General features: G+C 33.1%; 1 non-coding gene and 2 pseudogenes across 1 annotated transcript; all 3 read right to left on the reverse strand.

The window, feature by feature from the left end:
• Window positions 1-150: 150 nt before the first annotated feature.
• Window positions 151-291, reverse strand: LOC115969683 (annotated as a pseudogene).
• Window positions 292-905: 614 nt separating this feature from the next.
• Window positions 906-21,312, reverse strand: part of LOC115969396 — a 35,154-nt pseudogene continuing 14,747 nt past the window's right edge.
• Window positions 6,290-6,407, reverse strand: LOC115969694. The gene has a single exon (XR_004087045.1). It is a non-coding gene; the product is annotated as a U5 spliceosomal RNA (small nuclear RNA).

Here is a 21,312-nt window from a genome sequence, read left to right on the forward strand (position 1 = left end):
GATGTGCTTTTCTTCTTGGCAATAAAAAGTTACGGCAATTAATAGGAGTATTTTTAAAAAGTTTTTAATTTAATTTATTTTAATATTCACATGTTAGCAATTAAATAAGACAATAAGTTTTGAGAACTAGTAATTGTAGGGCTTTACCCTAACGAGGGAGCTCTTCTAGAAATTCTCAAAGGCCAAGGTTGAACCCAGGCCTAAGAGGGGGTTTGGAAATAGTTTTCACCAGCAATAGACGCACCTCAGTTAGAACCTCACTACCTGCATCATTGCCCCAAGCGCAAAGATTGATTGTTGATGTAGTTTTGCTCTACATTTATATTCAGCTGTGCAGCTCAGTCTGCCGGACACAAACAATGTGGGTTGCAATTCTCTTTTACAGAAAAAAAAGAAAAAAATTGTGATCAGTTTCTCCCTTGTTCGCTGCAGCCTATATATGTCTCAGTTTCAGTTTTATAACTAATTTTAAATAAAAATAATTTTATTCAGCATATCTTACTATTTAAATGCACTGAAGTAATATTGGAAATGTTTATTATTTGATGTAAGTTTGTTAAATTATTATAAGACTACAAAATTATTTTTTAAACTGTGGAACAGATTTGACATTTTTTTAATGGATGATATTTTCTAGCCAAAAAAGAAAAAAAAAATTCTTCAGAAATTTTCGTTTCACCAATGTTTTAATTGAATTAGGATGGAAAGATATAATAAAGAAGAGGGAAAAAAAAAACAAAAAAGAAAAGAAAATTTCGATAGTCATATATAGATGCACTTAATACCAGGCAAACTACATCAGCTTAAACTGGTTTTATTGAATGAGAATCAATACTTAGGACCATAGATCCACAATAGTTCAAATTTTTAAGTAGAGATAATCCTTATTTCTTAGCTACTATAAATTATGGAAATGCCTCAATTACAGATTGCGAAGCACGAATTGGTTTCACTGTGTATCTACTAAATCCAGCTTCTCCAAGAACAAATCCCCACTCTTTCAAGGTCCTCTCTTTGCCCGTAGTTGTATGGGCCATTATCACCATGTCCAGCATCAACCTTGCATCAGTTAGCTTGTCCATTTCCTCTTGTTCTTGGATCACAGCATCAACAATTATTACCTTTCCCTTGTCCTCTGGAATTGCTTCTTTGCATTTTTTAAGGATTTGGATGCACTCTTTGTCTGCCCAATCATGCAGAACCCACTGCAATTTTCAAAGTAAACTACTTAAGCCAAAGAACCAGATATCATAAAAAGGGTGTACTTAAACTTGAGAAATACAAAATTAATTTTGATTCTAATAGAGAACCATATGATATTACATTTTACATAAAAGGAGTATGGGAGCCAAGGAAAAATTTAAGCTTACGGTTGTAGTAACAATATTGCTATTTTAAACCAAAGAAGTTCGGACGCTTCAATAAAATCCTTGACATGTCCTTGTCAAGCATGACAAACCAAAATATGTCTAGGATAATTTTTTGCGTCGGAAGAAAAAAACAATATAATTTCTTATTTAAAAATTCCTTCTATTTTAAACAATTTCAACGATTTTATTTTGAAAACTTATACATAAAATATGTTTTCAAAAGTACTAAAATATACCGAAAGATATGTATTAATTAATTTCTATAATTTTTGTATATTGTGTGTCGTGTTTTGTAACTCTTGTTCATGTTTCTTATTTTCAAATACATAGTATCGTCTTATCTAATAGGCTTAATGACATATATTTCGGAGGTATGAAAGATTTGAAAGTTGAAACTACCTGAAGACCTTTTACAAAACCTTTTATGTGTGTGTTTCAGCTAGGTGAACAGCAGGTCTTCTACTTGAAGACCTATACACCCAGGGCATCATTTTCATTTGCATGACTTACCAATATGAAAGCAGCATCAGCCTTTGGAACACTTTCAAACGTATCACCCCCAACATGTTCAACTCCGCTGATCTCTGCAGCAACAGAGACAACATGAGGAAGATCAAAGTTGATGCCTTGAAGCCATGGACATGCCTTAACCAACAACTTTATAGTGCTTCCATTGTCTCCACCCACATCTACCAAACTGCTAAGCCCATCAAATAATCCTGGACAACCTTGAATCATCACCGGCACCACCAGCCTTGCATCACAAGCCATTGCTTCATTGAAGAGCTGGCTATGATCAGGATTTGCTGCTGTATAGCTCCATAAATCTTCACCATGAGCCTTCTCAAATGACGAAGTCCCATTGGCTAGAACTCGTGCACTTAGACTAAGCCATGGTGCCAGCATCACTGGGCTGCTCTCCATCAAAATAAAAGCAGCCATGCCATGATCTCCTTGTCTCATCAAACGGCGAGATAGAGGCGTTTGTGCATAACCTGGGAACAGTAGTGGAGCCAAGATTTAGCATCAGAAGACATAAAATACAACATACTTAGCTTGTCTTCCACACTCACAAACATGACTAGATGCACATATAATGCACAAACATATGATACTTAACATCAATTTAAACAACACAATGCTACTCATTTGAATATTACATTATATTTTAATGTAAGAGAATTCAAGGAAAGATAGCATATCAAGTATATTATGTTATTTATAAAGATATTTTTATATATGAATAAATTGTGTTGTCATAATTATAAATAGTCAACGTTCTACTTAAATTTTTCATAAAATGATTTTTAGTGATTAGATAAATCTCAAATAAAGCTTCCAAGTTAGTTTTTGTTAAATTCAAATAATTAAATGATAAAAAATTTTAATCATATATTTTTTATGATAAACTTGAATGTGATGAAACCCTAATATTTTTTATGCTAAACTTGAAATTATATGATTATTGTTCTTTATCATTAAATCAAACCATTAATTGATTTTTGGTATAAATAATATTTGAATTTAAGTTCCTTATTAGACATTAGATGACAAAAACCGCTTGAACTAATTGAAACCAATAAACCTCAATAATTGAACAAAGGTAGATGCAACTAGATGGAGAGACCCTTAGCTTTTTGTTTGGTAGAACTCAATAGATGGAGATCAAACTCTTAGGGGCTGTTTGGATTGGCAATTCTCATCACTCAATTCTCAGTTTCCATAACTCAATTCTCAAAAATGGTGGGACCCATCTCAATTCTAAAAAAAAAATTTGTTTGGCAAGCCATAACTCAGTTTTCAATTTTTTGTTTCCATCACTCAATTCTCTGATTTTTGAGTTATGAGTTATGGAAACTGAAAACACATTTTGGCTGTTTTCAGTTTCCATAACTCATTACTCAATGACATTTTTGTAATTAAACACACATGAAGGACCCACTCAACAGCAACTTTTGACCAACTGACTATTTTTTTTTTTTTTTCCTTTCTTCTTCACTAGGTTCGGTCTTCACTGGGTTTTTTTTTCTTCACTGGGTTCAGTCTTCACTGGGTTGGTTTCTTTTTTTTTTTTTCCTTTCTTCTTCACTGGTTTTATTTTTATTATTTTTTTTTTCCTTTCTTCTTCACTGGGTTCGGTCTTCTTCACTGAGTTTTTTTTTTTTTTTTTTTTCACTGGGTTGGGTTTCTTCTGGGTACAGAAAAAAAAAAAAAAAAACTGCACCATGACAGGCGTGGGCCCCCTAAATAGTGTGAAAAATAGTGAGTGATGGAAACTGAGTAATGAAGACAAACAGATGTGAAAAATTGAGTGATAAGTGATGAGTAATGAGTTATGAGTGATGAGTGATGAGTGATGAGTGATGGAAATTGAGTTACGGAAATTGAGTGATAAAATTTTGTTAGCCAAACAGGCTCTTAGCTTTATTTTATTTTATATATATATATATATATTTTATTTATTTATTTATTTTTGGCTATTTAACAAAAAGCCTGATAGAGAGAGGTCAGTAGATAGAGAGGCTACCTTAGCTTTGTGTGTGTGTGGGGCTATTTAACAAAAAGCCTAATAGATAGAAGTCAGTAGATGGAGAGACCCTTAGCTTTTTGTTAGGTTATTTAACAAAAAAAAAGTGATGGGTAGAAGTCACTAGATGGAGTAACACTTAGGGTCTGTTTGGTTGGAGGAGTAGAAAAGTGGGAGGATGGAAAAGTGGGAGGATAGAAAATATTTGGTTTTCCCTCTTGTGTGTTTGGTTGGAGGGGTGGAAAAGTGGTAGGGTGGAAAACTTTTTTGTTTGGTTGGAGAGAAAAAGGAAATGATGGAAAATGTAGTTTATATAGATTGACTATTATACCCTTGTTACGTAATATGTAATAAATATATTTATTTGTACTCATTAAATAATATAAAATTTACCACAACATACATATAAATTTATATTATTATTTTTATTATTATAATGTAAAAATTACAATAGTGTACATATAAATCTGTAACATGTTTCTAATTAAAATCAACTTGCACTAAAAAAACGTTAATTTACACTCATTAAAAAAAAACTTTATCTAACCATTCAACATGGTCAGCAATTGGGCAAGCTTTCTTCACCTGGGCAACACACCATTCAACCAATGGTGTATGAAGGTAAAGTGATAATGTGAAGGTAAAGTGATAAGGATGAAGCAAAGGTCATTAGGTCACAGGTGAGGGGTAGGTGAGATGAATAAATTGAGGGAATTTGTGTAAAGTGTATCTTTCAGCACTTTTCTCTTCTCATTTTCCTCCCAAATTGGGAGGATAAAAAAAGGTAGGCCCAGCGAGAAAATTTACACCCCTATTTTCTGTCTCTCTCTTGTTTTCTCTCCTCAACCAAATAGTGGAAAATGTCATTTTCCACCCTATTTTCCTCTTCTTATTTTTCATCCTTCTTGTTTCATCCCAACCAAATATACCCTTAGCTTTTTGTTTGACTATTTAACAAAAAAAATCTGACGAGTAGAAGTTACTAGATGGAGAGATCATTTAGCTTTTTATTTGGTTATTTGACTTAAAAACCTGATGCATCGAGATATGTTGGTATGTCTAATGATAGGAAATTTAAAATTATCACCAATTTTAATATAAATTTTTATTTTACGTGACAATAAATATGTGCGATTACTTAATAAGTAAATATTTAAATGATTTCTTTATAAGTAGTGACACACCCGTTTGTAAGATTTATAAAAATTTGTAACATTTCTATATATAGCTCTTTACATTAGCCTAGCCTAATTCAGTACAATAGACATTTTAATAATCTATCTTGAGTACTTGCTATTAACTAAGCTATCTGTTCATCAAAAAACTAAGCTATCTAGTTGGCTAATTGCCTTCGCAAAAAAAAAAGAAAAAAAAAAGGGCTAATTGTAGTGCACGTTTTTCACGGAATATTAATGTAAAACATGTGTTTTGCTTCATATAATTTCTTTACTATTCCGAATCCTAAATTAGATCTGGAGTACCAAACCCGAAATTGTGATTGGCAGGTAGATTGATTGATCCATTTATATTGATCAGTGCATCTTTGTCGGCCACATAGTTATTATAAGCAAATACAGGACACATTTTTTTGGCCCAGGAGCTGATAGGATATGGAGTTTGCAATCAACAAGCAATATAACAACTCCCTCAAAAAAAGCAATCAATAAAACAACATGACCTATCCCATATCCTCAAAAAATCAAAAATATATTTACATTAAAATTTTCCCTTTTCTTTTCTTTTAGCTAGTGATTGAATTTAATTAGCATATTTACTTCTGGTTTTAAAAATTATACCAGACCAACTAGTCAAACTTGTTCAATCATATGGACATGACAGAAACGCTAAGAGCCTCTTATAGCTCTAGGATTCAAATTCCAGTCACATTCTCTGGTTGTAACTATTGAATTATCTAAAAAATGAACAAAGACATTAACCAATTCTAACAATAACTTTTAACTATAATTTCAACTAACAGGTTAAAACCCAAATAAATCATGAAAAAATTCAGAAATTTAAGCTTATATTATTAGTAAACAAAGCAGTCCATTTTTTTAATTATAAATTGAACATTTATTTTTTGTTCTTTTATCATTCCCCACATTGATTTGTATCAATCTATTACATACGGATACAATGCATCAAAAAATCAATGTTTGATTGAATAACATTTTCAAACTCCGACTCCACCTTTTGCTAAGAATAATATTGTATTCAATTTAAGAACATTTTTATTACCAAAAGGACAAATGCTGACATGCATATTTGGTGCTAGCTTTATTTGAGGAAAGTAATATTTTCTTATGAAGATTATTGCTTTGCTTAACAAATAAATGTCATAATTAAAAAATATAACTTAAAAAAATAAAAAATCTTAAACTAAACTTTGTAAGGGATTTATAATTCAATCCCTCCAAAAATAAATGTATGCCGCAAAATAAGTAGCGAGCACACGGTATTCTTTAGTAAAAGGCGAAAGAATAGTTCGACTTGTGCTCACCACACGGCTCAGTGAGTTTAACCATTTTGGTATAGAACCTTATAATTATGAGTCACCCATTATTTGTTTTATCTTCTTTACAATGTGGGACGAAGTTATATTCCGCATTAATTAGGTGTCAACAAGAATTTATGAACTATAAACCTACGGTATGCTTGATGGAATTTGTGCATACTGAGTTATATAATCCAAAAGGGTCTAGAAATATTGATACTAAAAAAAAAGTCAACAGGAATGGTGCAACATTATTAGCGTGTTTTTAATTACATCCTTCAAATCTATTTTCAATTATATTCATGGACTGCAAAAAAACTAGACTATTGTGGCCTGCTATATGTAGGGGTGTCAATTCAGGTTAGCGTGTCGGGTTCGTGTCGTGTCGAGGTAGGGGTATTCGACTAAATAGCTCAACCCTAACCCGACCCATTTAATAATCGTGTCATAATCCTTCAACCCTAACCCGACCTGTTAATAAAGCGGGTTGACCTGACCCAACCCATTTGACACGCTTAATAAACAAGTCGTGTTGGGTTGACACGGATGTAACACAACTTATTTCAACCTGCATAATATTATATATAACATCCATCTAGAAATAATTTTTTTTACATCCCAAAAAACAGTGCATATACTTCAAGTTTTCAACCCACATTCAAAATAATATAGTTCAACAAAAATATAACATTCATCTAGAAATAAGTTTTTTAGACTCCAAAAGAAGTGCATACACTTCAACCCAAATTCAAAATAACAAAGTTTAACAAAAATATAATATCCTTAAAACTCGCCAAATGCTAAGTATCAATATTGAAAGAATTTAAGCAAACAGTAGACTAATCCTAACTATGACCACAATTACCATCCATAGATTCTTTGTTAATGTCCAAATTCATAACATCTTCCACAAGCTCATCCAATTTCATTTGTGCAAGTTTTATGCCCCAAAAAAAAAAAAATATTAGTAGTTCTAGGGTCTGTACAGTTTCAATTTCCAATTATATCCCTTGTAAATTTTTATAATTACTCACTTTTCTTTTTAAATTTAAAATATATGTTGGATATAAAAGGTATTTGACAAATCTAAAATAAAATAAATATTTATTTGTTATACGAGTTAAACGAGTTGTGTTAAATGAGTCATTTTGGGTTGACACAAATAAATTGGCGTGTCAAACGTGTCTATTGCGGGTTACGTGGGTTGACCCGCTTATGACACTTTTCTTATCGTGTCGCTTTCGGGTCAACCCATTTATGACCCAAACCCATTAAGGCCCAACCCTAACCCGAAAAAACCCGTGTTGGGTTCGTGTCGTGTTCGCGGGTTGGGTCGAACATTGACACCCCTAGCTATATGTCACCTATTGCGGTGTTGTTTTGGACCACCGCTGTAGGTATAGACTTTTGCGGCGTCCTATAGCGGTGGGACATAAAACCGCTGCCATAAATATGTTTTAGCGGCGGTAACGTAGATATAGCGGCGCTCTAGAAAACCCATCGTAATAAATATATCATTTTGTGTAGATGATATAGTGGCGGTAGAGAAAAATGCCGCAATATTTGAGATTTAGCGGCGTTTTGTATGACCGCCGCGATAGGGTCTCCTGTTGCAGTGTTTTACTTTAGTTAGACCTTCTAAATCTGCGTTGCTCCCCAAATCTTCCCTCTGTTTTTTTTTTTTTTTTGGTTTTTCATTTTAGCGCCTCTTCATTTTTTCTTTTCATTTTTGTGAAAAACAATGGATCTCTCTATCTCTCATTCACTGTATCTCTATTTGATTCACTTCGGAGACCCAAAATCCCGGCTCTCTCTCTTTCTCTAGCTTTTACTCTCCCTCGCAGACCCAAAATCCCACCCAAACCCTATTTATCTCACTTTAGCTCTCTCTCTCTCTCTCTTTCTCTTACTCTCCATCGCAGACCCAAAATCCCAATCCACCTCATCGGCACCACCTCATCTCACTCCCAAAATACCAAACGCTCTCTCTGTAAGTTGTCTCAAACACTCTCTTTGTTTTTTTTTTTTTTTTTTTTTTTTTTTTTTTTTTTTTTTTGTTTTTGTTTTTTTTTTTTAATCTCTGCGTTGGTTTGTGATTTTCAAATGTGCGTTGGTCTGTTAATGAAAAAAAAATTTCAAATATTTGTTTTGGTCCTAGTTTGTTGGTTGTTGAGAAAATGGTAGAAAGGAAAGGAAAATTAGAGGGAAATTAGCTCGGTTCAAATTTCTTTGCATGCATGCACTGTTTAAGATAATTTTTCTACACTCGCATCTTGTGGGGTTGATTTTTTTCTCTGTGTCTAAGTTTTGGAGTTTTTAAGGTTCTAGATTGCTATGTAAAAGTCAGTTCCTTCTTGATTATTTTTCACAGATCGGGCTTTATTGTATTTTTTTAATTAATTTTAATGATGGGTTATAGGCATGTAAGATAATGTTGTTGGATTAAGGTTTGGTTGGGCTGATTTGGGAGTTTGGAGTTTAACAATAACTGTTTTGTTGTTGTTTGTCTATGTGTTTTGATTTTTTTTCTTTTGGGTGCCAAATGCAAGATTGTATCTGGGCTTCTTTGAAGCTGAACTATGTTTTAATTTAGTGTGGTTGATATGCTTACTAATTAAATAGAAAGTTTTTAGAATGTAGTTCTTGCTAGTTATTGGTATTTAGATACAATGTAACTTTGGTCTGAAATTGTCTCATGGATTCTGCCAGAAGAGGGAAAAAAAATAATAATTAAATAAGAGAATAAGACAGTTGTGTAAATGCCACCCTAGTGAAGCCCAAATATCCAATTATGTTTCTGTTTGATTTGCTGGATTGTGTGATTTAAGGGATTATACTCTATTTATCATCGATGGCTTACCAGAAAAGGGAGGAAATGCATTTTGGATTCAAGTAATTTTGTTGTTAATAATAATTAGTTACATGCAAAACAGTTATTGTTCATTCATATTACATTTTTCTGCTTTTGTTTTTCTTTTCGTTTCTTTTTTGTTATGTTATGTAATGTGTCTAGCATTATATTTCATTCATATCAACTTGTTTTTTACTTGTCGTTGTGCTTATATAATTGTTTTTATTTTACACTTTGACAATTAAAATGGCAAGGCAAAAATCAGCTTTGCGCATGCGTTCCAAGAGTGTAACCGTGGAAGGAGCTTCTACAACACATGTGGATGAATAAACGAACCAAGAAATGCATGAAGCTTCTACGCAAGGTCAATTTGTTTACAATTTGTTTTTTTAATTTTTGTTGGGTTCTCATTGTTTATCTTTGTATTTGTGTGTTTATAGTTTGTATTGTATGTGAAATTCTCATTGTATCATTTCCAAGCAATTTCACCTATAAAAAATATCTTGATAGATATTTATCTATAGCTAGTTTTTGTTAGGCCCAAATTGTGGACTCATTTCAATATCTTGATAGATGTACAGGAGGTTTTATTTAAGAGACAAAGTTGCAGTTAAGGTTATACACATGATGAGAGCAGAACCACCTTGGGGTGGTTCAAAACTTGAAACAAAATTAATATAATTGTGACACCACATAGCTTAAGTATTTTGCTTCTAAAAGCTCTGCTATATCTAAGAAGCTATTTAAAATTGTAAAATTGGGGTAGGTGCTTGATGTTGTCAATTAAAAGGTTAAAATTTTATATGTAAAATGCTTAAACAACCCATTTTGTGAATATAATTCTCTGCTTTTAGTTTTTCCATATCATTTATGACCAATTTAGGGTGATAGTAATAGTATGTTCTAATATACCTCATTTTTCAATAAATGCACCTAGTGTATTACCTGTGTTTCAAAGTCATTTTTGCAATTTTAGATTTCCATATACTTCAAAAAATTACTAGCAGAGCCTGGTGCAACTATTGGTGTATATGTGCTACACATTGCTCTAAATAAATAAATGAATAAAGAAAGAAATAAAACTTAAGATTTTGTTTAGGATTTGTTTGGATTTCTAGAAGAAAGAATGTATTTCGGTTTTCTTGTTGGAAGTGTTTTTGGTTTACTTACTTTAACGATATTGTCTCCTTTAAATTTCAGATGTGCAGCCACCTGTACGTAGAACTCGCGGGTGAAACAAGTACTTGGAGGTTTGGGATCTTCTCGACGACCAAGTAATTGAGTTGTCGCTAAATAGTATGTATCAGCCGGTTGATGAAGGGGCGAGGACTTTCATTGGTTTCTTGGGGACGATTGCGCAGAAACCCCACATGTGCCCAATAAAATATTTGGATTGGAGGGACATGCCAACAGAACTTAAAGAAGAGTGTTGGCGTCTTGTAGAGGTAAACCAGGAACTTATAATACTTGTAATTATGGCATTTTAGCATGCTTGTTGTCGTTCTAATTCTAACTCAACTATTTGATTGTAATTTGCTAATTCAACTATTTGATTGTAGCGAAAATACGTCGTCCCTACTAATCCTATTGCATATGCGGGGTTGAAGACATTTACTTTACAAAAAATTGGGAAGGCTTGGACGAATCACAAGTGTAGGTTGAAAAAGGCTCATTACATACTGCATATAAGAAACAAAGCACAGGTGAAGAGCGACCGACCCAGGGGATGCATACTAGAAGATTGAGATGTTCTTGTTGACCATTGATATAGTGAGGATGCTGTGGTATGTATTTTTTTGGTCTTGAAAGATATCTACGTAGTCTCTTTGATTTAGTTTTGTGGGTTCTCTCTTATTAGTATATGATAATACTTCACGTGTAAGGTGCAGTGATATGTAAAACTTGAACCAGTATTACTTGGCTAGGCTGTTAATATTTATGTAGTTTCATTTTAGGTTGATAGGCTTTAGAGATATAGTTTCAAATTTTTGTTTTAGTTCTTCCCCTACCTGGCTAATGGTCTTACTTGTTGAAACCAATCCATGGAAAGACTAAATGCATCTAAGTATTTGGAACTACTATAAACCATTCCTAGATAGTCATATAACCAGCGGGGACATATATATAGAGACTTGGGAAAAAAAATGGAATGGGGATATTTGAACCCCTTTCAATTTGCTTTTTATTTGTTTTTGTTCAAATTATTTACATTGTAAGCTTGTCTAATATTTTACTATGATTAATAGTTTTTGAACTTTTTTCATTGAATATTGCCATAAAATCACAACAATTTTATTTTAAAAGTAGTTGCTGAACCCTGTTATTAAAAATATTTGAGATGCATTGTAGTTTTAGGAATAACAAATATTCATATAACAAAATTAGTCCTAGTTAAAACATTATCACCAATTTTTTTTTTTGGCATTTTGACATTAACATTAGCATTTTGGCATTTTAGAGAAATTTTCATGTCATTCATCTGTGAAAAATTGCTATTCTGATGGTAGTCTCTGACTCCATAATTTTGTAGATAGAGTCAGAGAAGAATAGGGACCGTCGTTCTAAACAGGATGACTTACATACTGGTGGTTCATGCAGCTTTGCCGTGCACGCTGCAAAGAAGGTAATAAGTATTATGACTAATTTTTAAATGATTTCACTTATATTAAGTTTATGTGGAACCAATATGAATCATTACATAAATATGTTGTTCATATTGTAGGCAAAAGCGGATGGACATTCTGTAGAGCGTGCAGTATTATATTCAATACTGCATACTTGTAAAGATGGATCCACAGTTAATGAAGTAGTGAAAGAAAAAATGGTGAGTAATCCCTAGCAAATCTTGTTCCTATGTATGGAAAAGTTCTTCTATTTGATATGCAACTTTTACAATTGTAGGTGCATGTGAAAAAATCTAACTAGGAATTTTTTTGGTGGTTGGCAGCTTAAGTGATGGAATTTTTTTGGTGCATGTGTCTGTGCATTTTGTGTATAAAGACAATGCAAAAGTTGATTTACATAGGTTTTGCTATACTGGTTTTGGGTACTGGTCTCCATTTGATGGGTTATTAGCGGGGTTGGAACTATGAGAAAGATAAGAAATGAATTTTTTGTTCTTCTCTAGGACCTAAAAATTATAGAGCAATCCATCTTTTTATGTTAGTTCTCTAAATGATGTATGGAAATGTATTGTGAATTAAAAGATCTATTAAAAGTTATAAGAAAATTTTGCATTGCCATTGCTGCTTTGTAGTGGATATATACTTATTATTCTCCTCCATGATTTGGAGCATAATATGAATTGCCACATTGCATTGGAATAACATATATATTTTGAGACTATAAAATAATACTGTCATCTCTTTGGCATTGATCTCCACCATCAATTTTGGGATATATGGGACGGCACACTGATTTTTAGTGGAGGTGATTTTGATCAGTTGTATTTGAGATGTGTTTTGTTATGTTTTGAAGCTATATCAGGATTGAAGGGTAATGTAGCAAATCTTAATTGGTAATGTAGCAATCAGCAAATATATGAAGGCTTTAGTTAAAGTGTTTTTGCTTATATGTAATTCCTTTTGTTTATGAGTTTTCTTTGATGAGTTTTTGACTAATTTGAGCTGCATTATAATAATAACTTTGTGCTAGCATCGTATAGCTAGTATGACAACATGGTCCTTAGAAATTAGCTATCTTTAAATATGTATAAGTTGTTTTGGACATGGTCCTAAGATTGGCCTTTTGTATAAGTTGTTTTGAACTTCAATTAAGTTTGTGGCTTAATACCTGTGGCATTAACGAGACAATCTTTGAGGGCTCTGGTCAAATTATTTTTTCTTACATGTAATTCCTTTTGTTTATGAGTTTCCTTTGATTAGTCGTCGACATAATTACTGTACTTTTTATATTAGTTCCAAAAGCCATAAATTTGAGGAGGGTTGAGTCAATTCATTAAAGACTGCTACATCAAAATTTCTTAGCCTAGGAGTAGGACTCTAGTGAACTTGCCTTGAGGTTTTTACTTAAGCCAATTCCCAGTAGATAGAGTTCTATCATGCTTGTTTGTAGGCGATGGATATGCACTGCCATGCTTATCCTTAACATATATTATAAACATCACTGTATTTTAAAGGGGAGAAAATCCTATTGTCTATCCCTAACTAGCGAAAAAGGAGCAAATGGTCACATAGCATTGTTAACAATACGATTTTAACTCTCTTCATATCAGACTAGAAAACAAATAATACTAAGCACCATTCTCAGAGTCAGAGTAGGAAGTTAAATTACAACCATATGGAGCATCTTGAATACGATTTCCTAACATATGACATTGAAAACTTCCTTCTATCCAATGAAACAGTAAAATAGTAAAACATAAGTGATTAGAGTTTTGCTATCCCAGTGTGCTGACAGTTTGGGTCTGCATTTGTATTTTGCGACTAGTATTTGAGTTGTTGGGCTTTGTTGTAATTAAATTTGAGTTTTATTTTTAATTTTTTATTAATAATAGAATCTTATTCATAAAATAAAAAAATAAAAAATAAAAAGTATTTAATCTATGAACTCATGTTTTCTTTTTATAATCTTAATTTTTTTATAAAAAATTATAATTAAAATAAATCCTTAAATTTGACTATTTTTTAAATGAGGTACTGTATTAGGACACTCGTTTCTTCATAACATGTATTCAAAGGAACCCAGTAGAATGCATTTTGATTTGTCGATTTAAAAAAATAATGAACTTTAATTTTCATTGTCTTTTTGCTTGCAATCTTCTCTCTTCTACTTTGTTTTATTTCAAATTTGAAGATGAAGTTGACTCAAAAAAGAAGAAGTTCAAAGCAGATGTGAATTGAAATTTAGGTCTTTAGAATTTATCATATTCCTATCCTGACAGAATTTTATTTTTAATTTGTTGTGATTTCTGTGATGAGTGTGGACACCAAACAAAAATACTCCAATTTTTTGTTCAAACCCAAAAATCAGGATAAAATGAAGGAGTTGTTGGCTGAACCTTCGAATCAACTGCAATCAGATGACAAAAGTGGTAGTATTGCATGGGCACCGAATGATGTGTTTGCCAAAGTGATGGGTAATGAGCACAAAGGCTGTGTTCGTGGGGTAGGATTTGGTCCAAGCCCAAGTGGCCGAAGTAGCAAGAGTGCTATCACAAACCTTCAAATACGATCAAGTCAATCAAGGGACAATGAAGTTGCACAACTGAAGGCTTCCTTGGTTGAGATGCAGTAGAAATTGTCTGCTTTTGATGAAATAAAGGAAAGACTTAGCCAATTTGAAGAGATGGAGCAAAGAATGGCCCGCATGTTTCAACAAGTGCAAGAAATAACTTCACAATGCAGTCAAGTTGGCATTAATGATTTTGATTTTGGGGTTTCTAATGGTTAACTTCACATACATTCATACATACATGCCTAGGGGGCTTTTTTGAGAAAAAGACATTGTGCATATCCAAAGAACTAATTTTACACAGAGAGATATTTTGAGAGATCATTCTAGTTTCTTAAAAGATTTTCTTGTAATTCATAGGGCTTTGTGAAGATTCAAGTTTGTAAGTTTTTCCTTGTGATCTTGTGACTAAGTTAAATATAAATTATTTCAGCTTATATAACTCAGTTTAATTCAGCTCGATCAAGTTTGATGTTTAGTCTTTTGCTTCAATATGAATTGCATGATATATTTTATATTGCTGTGTTTATAATCTTCTTTGGCTTTGATAATTTATTTTTCCAAATTTTATTTTTTGATTTCAAATAATGTTGTGTCACGGATATTCTTCTTGTACGTCAAACAAGATAGAATTACTCATTAAGAATGGTACAAATTTGTGAGCCTATGTTTCAAGAAAATGGTGAGTTATTTATATGTTTAAAAGCCCCTACTTGAAGGATAAATATACATAATTCCAGTTTAGAGTTTTTGAGAAAAATTTGGTATGAACAGTAAACCCCTTAATGGCTTACCAGAACTTCTTCCTTTATCCTGTTGGGAATCTGCCACTAAGCAATTGGCTGCATGGTTATTAGTATCAGATGATATGTGATTTATATAATCAGATATAGATTGAAATGGTAAGAGAAAAAATTATTGAATCGTATGTTTCTAGAGGGGAGGCTCATGTATTGGCCCTATTGAGCAATTCATGCTGCATATTGTAGGAATTGTAATGAATGTATAAGTCCATATTGTTCGATACCTAAGCCTGTGCAAATATGTTGAATCCTTGAGAAAGGTTGAAGAAAATTGGATTGCAATTCCCGGCTGCTGGTAGATAGAATGGGGATAGGAAGAAGGAAAGGTGCCAAATAGGTTACCCTACCTGGTAGAGGATGACATTGGGGGAAGCTTTAGAGTTTAGAGGTTTGGGATGTAGTCGGAGAGATGGGGTAGTTTTGGTGTTGGAGAGGTTTTGTTTTTAGGATGCAATGATGAAATTTCTGTTTGAATGTAAGTTAGTACTATACACTTTAATTGAATACTAATCCAGTACTGATCTTTATAGAGAATATCATAATGGACCATGCTCCAGAGGAAGAAATTCTAGAGGGGAGGCTTGGGATGGTTTGTAGACCCCGACATCCTAGGTTTGATCCCCAATAGGCTGCTTATAGTTCTGGTTGATTTAGGCTGGTTTGTTTAGTGTGTTAACTGTAGGGTTTTATTTTTTGGGTGGTAGCTGGGTTGGGTAGTTCTGGTATGGTGGTTTGCTTGTTTCCTTGGTTGAGGCTTAGCTGCTTGTTCTTGGCTATGTGCTGTATTGTGACCATGTATCTGATATAATGTTGAAATGATTTAATGAACTTATTTGAACAGGGTTGTTGTTTCATTGAGCTTGTAAGGTACAGTGGATGGCTGTAATACTGTAAAGAATAATAGGCACTCAAAGTTATACATGGGACTCGTAAGTCTGATACCTTTATATGGATTTGTTTAAAAGGCTATATGTAAAAAAGAAGAAGGAAATTGTTTACAGGGCTGGATTAAGTTGTAGTGTGAAATATGAAATTTTCTTTTCAATTTTTACAGTTTCCTCTATCATGAGCTAACAACTTTTTTTATAGTATGTGATATCGTTGTGTCCTTTTTTTTTTTGTATGTAGGATGTTTCTCCGATCCTACAATCCCCAGCTCTCCAAAAATCATGAGCTGCATCCCATCAACCAGCTAGTTTATAAATTTTATGTCGAGGACATTTAGTGTACAAAGCACCACATTTCAAACACTTTGAAAGAATTTTTTGTGTACAAAGGACATCTTTCTTTTGTTAATTTTATGATAATAGTTATAGACAATGTACGTAGTTAATATAATGTTGTGTAGAAAGGACCACATCTTTTCTTTTGTTATGTATTTGATAATATATTTTGATGTTAATATTTTGTTAGTTTGGAGACATTTGTTGTGTTGTTAATTAGTTACATTTGTGGTATCGTGTTAATTAGTTACAGGTTCTTTGTAATAGGTTTGTAAAAAAAAAAAAAAATAGTAGTTTTTATACAGGTTGTTTTGGGTGGGGGGAATTTTATAGCGGCGGTCAAAAGCGCCGCTAAAGGCGCATATATTATGATTTAAATGATTCCCTATAGTGGCGTTTTCCCCTGCCGCTGAAATGTTTACACATATAGCGGCGTTTCTACCTATTGCTAAAAGTTCAATGAGTTCGTTTTAATTCGTTCCCTATAGCGGTGCTTAATGACCGCCGCTACAAGTTTCCACAATAGCGGCGGGCATAACTCGCCGGTAAAAGTCGATAGACACGAATTCTGACAGCATATGGCAGCATTTTTTGCTACCGTCGCAATTGAACTATTGCGGCAGTGCATAGCAGACGGGTGGAACCGCCACAATAGCACTTGCTGCAATAGGCCAAATGGGCCTTTAGCGGCGGTTTTTTGGGCTTTTGCGGTGGTTTTGGCCCGGCACAATAGCCCCTTTTTTTTGTAGTGATGCATGGTTTGATTAACCATGATCTTGAAAAGTGCTCCTCTAAAGTGGATTTTCTGAAATATTGATTTTATTGGTTTGATTTATATATACATAAGATTATTAAGATCTATCAAAATGTCCATTTAGTTTTAAATCCATTGTATGCAAATGCATTTACATATTTCAAAGCAGCGAAAGTGTTTTGATTATCATTGCAACAAGAAGTCATGCAGATCAAAGGATGAGAGAGTGCTGGAAAGAGACAAATGAAAAACAAGAGAAGTGAATTCAAGAAAGAAAGATAAAAAAAAAAAAAAGAAAAAAAAAAAAGGTTGTATTATTCTGTCAATAAATTATATAGCTGCCTTGTATATATAGCGTGGGAGATGGAATTCTTTGGACAAAAGAGTACAGTTGGATTTGGGATGTGTTTGTTTGTTTAGACCCCTTAAAACAGATTTGTTTAATCTAATATATTAGCCAAGTGATTACTTAGGTTAATTATGAGATCTAGGTTAAATAGTGAAAGATCATATCATGCACAACAGCGGAAAAATAAATAAGACAACGATATGATTACTTAGGAAAACCAATGAAACTAATCGTTTTAAGGTAAAAATCTGGGGGGAATTTAACCTGACCTATCCTCAAGGCAAACAAATCCATTAATAGAGAATTGAAGATTTTACAAAAGATTTAACCCTAAATCTATTGCTATTTCTAGCAGTAATTTACTGACATGACTACTTACAAGTTTCGAATCTATGGATTCCTTCTCTCTTGGATTTGTAGAACACAAACTCCCACGCTTGTGACTTTGAGATCCCACTCAAAGGTTTCAAATTACCATTAGTAATTGATCTTGTATGCAACAACTTCTACAACACCGAATCTTTAGATTTTTTAAGGAATATTGCAGGTAGAAGACTTTAGAGAACTTTGGGTACAAAAACCCGAGATCTACAATTGGAGGCACAAGATGCACTCTTTTCTCTCTAAAAACTTCTAAAATACCCTTCTAGGGTTAGCTTGTAATGTCCTTTAAATATTGGAAAAAATGGATCGCGATTAGGACTTCAAACGGACAAGTTATGAGCTTTTTACGTTTGTTGATTTTTACTGATCCGCGACATCTGATTGATTGAGCTTGATCGATGATTTTGACTTTCAAAACCTGCAGCTTGTATGTTCTTTGAATTTTGACTTGCAGTACTTTAAGTATAATCTAATATGACTTCATAGGCTCTAAGATCTATATTTAAACAAGTTTATGTTCATAGTTTATCAATTGTTCTAAACTTTTAGAACCTAACAGGATAACCTTAAGATACTCACTCCTACACAAACATTGAAGAATGGTTTTGGAGATTGACTCTTCCTTGTAGGGCTTGCTGATGGCCACTCCAATGATAAAATCAGATACATGCCTTAAGTTTCTTAGAGTAACAATGGGAAGCTTTGTCTTAAGGTTGCATGTCTCCCTTTTGATATTAATAAATTATTTTATGAAACTTTTTATTGGAAAATGAAAAAGTAATTAATTTTTTAAATAATTTTTTTTTAAATTTTATAAAATGGATAATTAATGTATACCCTTAAGATATATACTAGTAAACCTTTTTAAGAACTTTTTATTAGAAAATGAAAAAGTAACTAACTTTTTAAACAGTTTTTTTTCAATTTTTTGAAAAAAATTTCATAGAATGAATGATTAATATATGCTTTAAACTCTTTCATAATTTTTCTTTGTGAGCTCTTTTCTTGCCAAAAAGCTTTCACAAAACCCAAGCATCGGTTGATGTGATGCCTATTTTTCTGGCTTGTGGGTTGGCAGGGCATAATGGGTCTCCTTCTGGCATGTTGGCAGAGGAGATAGATCATAATGGTTTTTGTTTTTTTCTTTCTTCTTCTTCTTCTTTCACGAGTCAATACCACAGCTGCATCTTCTAATTTATAATTTCCCTAGAAGCATGTGAGTACATGGAAAATTGGTTAGGGATATGCCTTAAACTCTTTCATAATTGTTCTTTGTGAGCTCTTTTCTTGCCAAAAAGCTTTCACAAAACCCAAGCATCGGTTGATGTGATGCCTATTTTTCTGGCTTGTGGGTTGGCAGGGCATAATGGGGTGTCCTTCTGGCTTGTTGGCAGAGGAGATAGATCACAATGGTTTTTGTTTTTTGCCTTCTTCTTCTTCTTTCATGAGTCAATACCACAGCTGCATCTTCTAATTTATAATTTCCCTAGAAGCATGCGAGTACATGGAAAATTGGTTAGGGATGCTGCTATGTCTGTGGTTGACTGGTTTAACTTATTTGACCAAACCATAGTAATATTAGGATCATAGTCGACCGACTCCATTAGACCTTTTTTTGGTCTCAGGCATACATTTGGCCACAAACCAAAGAGAGAGTTCAAGCCATGGCATTGGTTTCGAGAAATTGAGGATTCTCTCATGAAGTGCTATGGTGTTTGGAACTTCGGTGAGAGTGCTTTTATGTCACCCCATGGGAAGGGTGAAACCTTAAAATTGCTATGCTTAAGACAAAATTGTATGAGTAACAAAAACATAACATAGATATGCACCCATCAACGATTGGATGAGGCTCTTATTAGATTAGCAACATACATATTAACAATAACTATACTTAGCTTGTTGTATCTAAGTCATAATTTTATTTCATATGTTCAAGGGCGATTAACTTAACATTGAAATGTACCGTTTCAGCGAGTGATTGGAAGCAATGGAGATCAAATGTATTGGCTTTGGGAAGCTCAATGCCTGAACAAGCTGCAACTGGCAAAAATGTGCTGAGATATTGTGTGCATCAAGTGCCATAAACTCGCGACCCACAATCCTAATTGTCAAACACACACAAATTTCCAGGATTCCATTTTTTAGTGAGAAGGGAACCCTTAACCATTTTTTAAGGACAGGGCCAAACTCGGCCAAGGCTAATAGTTTTCAACAAGCAATACACTTCCGCGGTTAGAACCTAACAATCTGCATCATATAGACCCAACTGCAAAGGTGATATTTTACAATATTGTGCAGCTCTTCTTTACATATAGCTACTTATCAAATTAATTGAACTTAATCTGCCTCACCTCTCCCATATGGGATGAAAACTTTAGATATAGCTCTATCCCTCAATTAATTTCGTCTCACCCATGGTTACTTTAATTTATCTAACTGAATATAATTTGACTCATAATTCAAAGAATGTAATAGTTATAGAAAAAAAAAAACCCTAATATTGACCAAGTGGGGGGAATGAAAGATCTTTTATTGTAAATAGGATTTGATAACACAAGAAATGATTCCCTTAATTTAGATATATCTTTAAACTATCTTTACTATGTAATTAATAAGACTAAACAACTTATAAGGACAATAAGATCCCATCTTTCTTTTATTTATTTATGAAAAATGATAGGACCATAACAAATTACACTACTTTTTCTATAACTCACAACATAACGAGTTGTGATTGATAGAAAAAATGGTAGATTTATGTGGATCCACACATCCACCACGTGGTGGTGAGTTGTGACAAAAGTGATATATTTTATCGTGGCCCTAGCATTATTGCTTATTTATTTGTAATGATGACACTTTAACGAAATCTAATATTCAAAATTTTTTTTTCAAGCAAGTTACCACTTACCCATTTGTAGTTTGGCCAAAATTTAAGCTGCCTACTTGTGATTTGAAATTTGACACTTTATTCACTTGAGGTTCGATCGAAATTTAAGTTGCTTATCTATGGTTTGAAAATCCCATGATACAAGTGTTCCACTGGATTCTTTTTGATCTTATTTAATCTTGTATTTTTTTTTTTTTTTTTTGTGTTTTTTGGAGGAGAGAAACATGAAGCAAAATCACATATTTAACCATATTTTCAACAGAGGTGGGTTAAGGAAATCTAACTTAACTAACTTAGGCTCCGCTTGGGAGGAGGGAATGGAATGGAAGGGAAAGGAATGAAAAGAATCATTTTAGAATATTTTTCCCTTCCCTTATTTGGGAGTTTTAATGGAGAGAATGGAAAGCTCATTTCCTTATTTGGGAGTTTAAGTAGGAAGGAATGGAATGGATAGGAGGGAACACTCATTCCTCT

Source organism: Quercus lobata, chromosome 11 (genome assembly GCF_001633185.2).
Source record: "Quercus lobata isolate SW786 chromosome 11, ValleyOak3.0 Primary Assembly, whole genome shotgun sequence".
NCBI classification, from domain to species: Eukaryota; Viridiplantae; Streptophyta; class Magnoliopsida; order Fagales; family Fagaceae; genus Quercus; species Quercus lobata.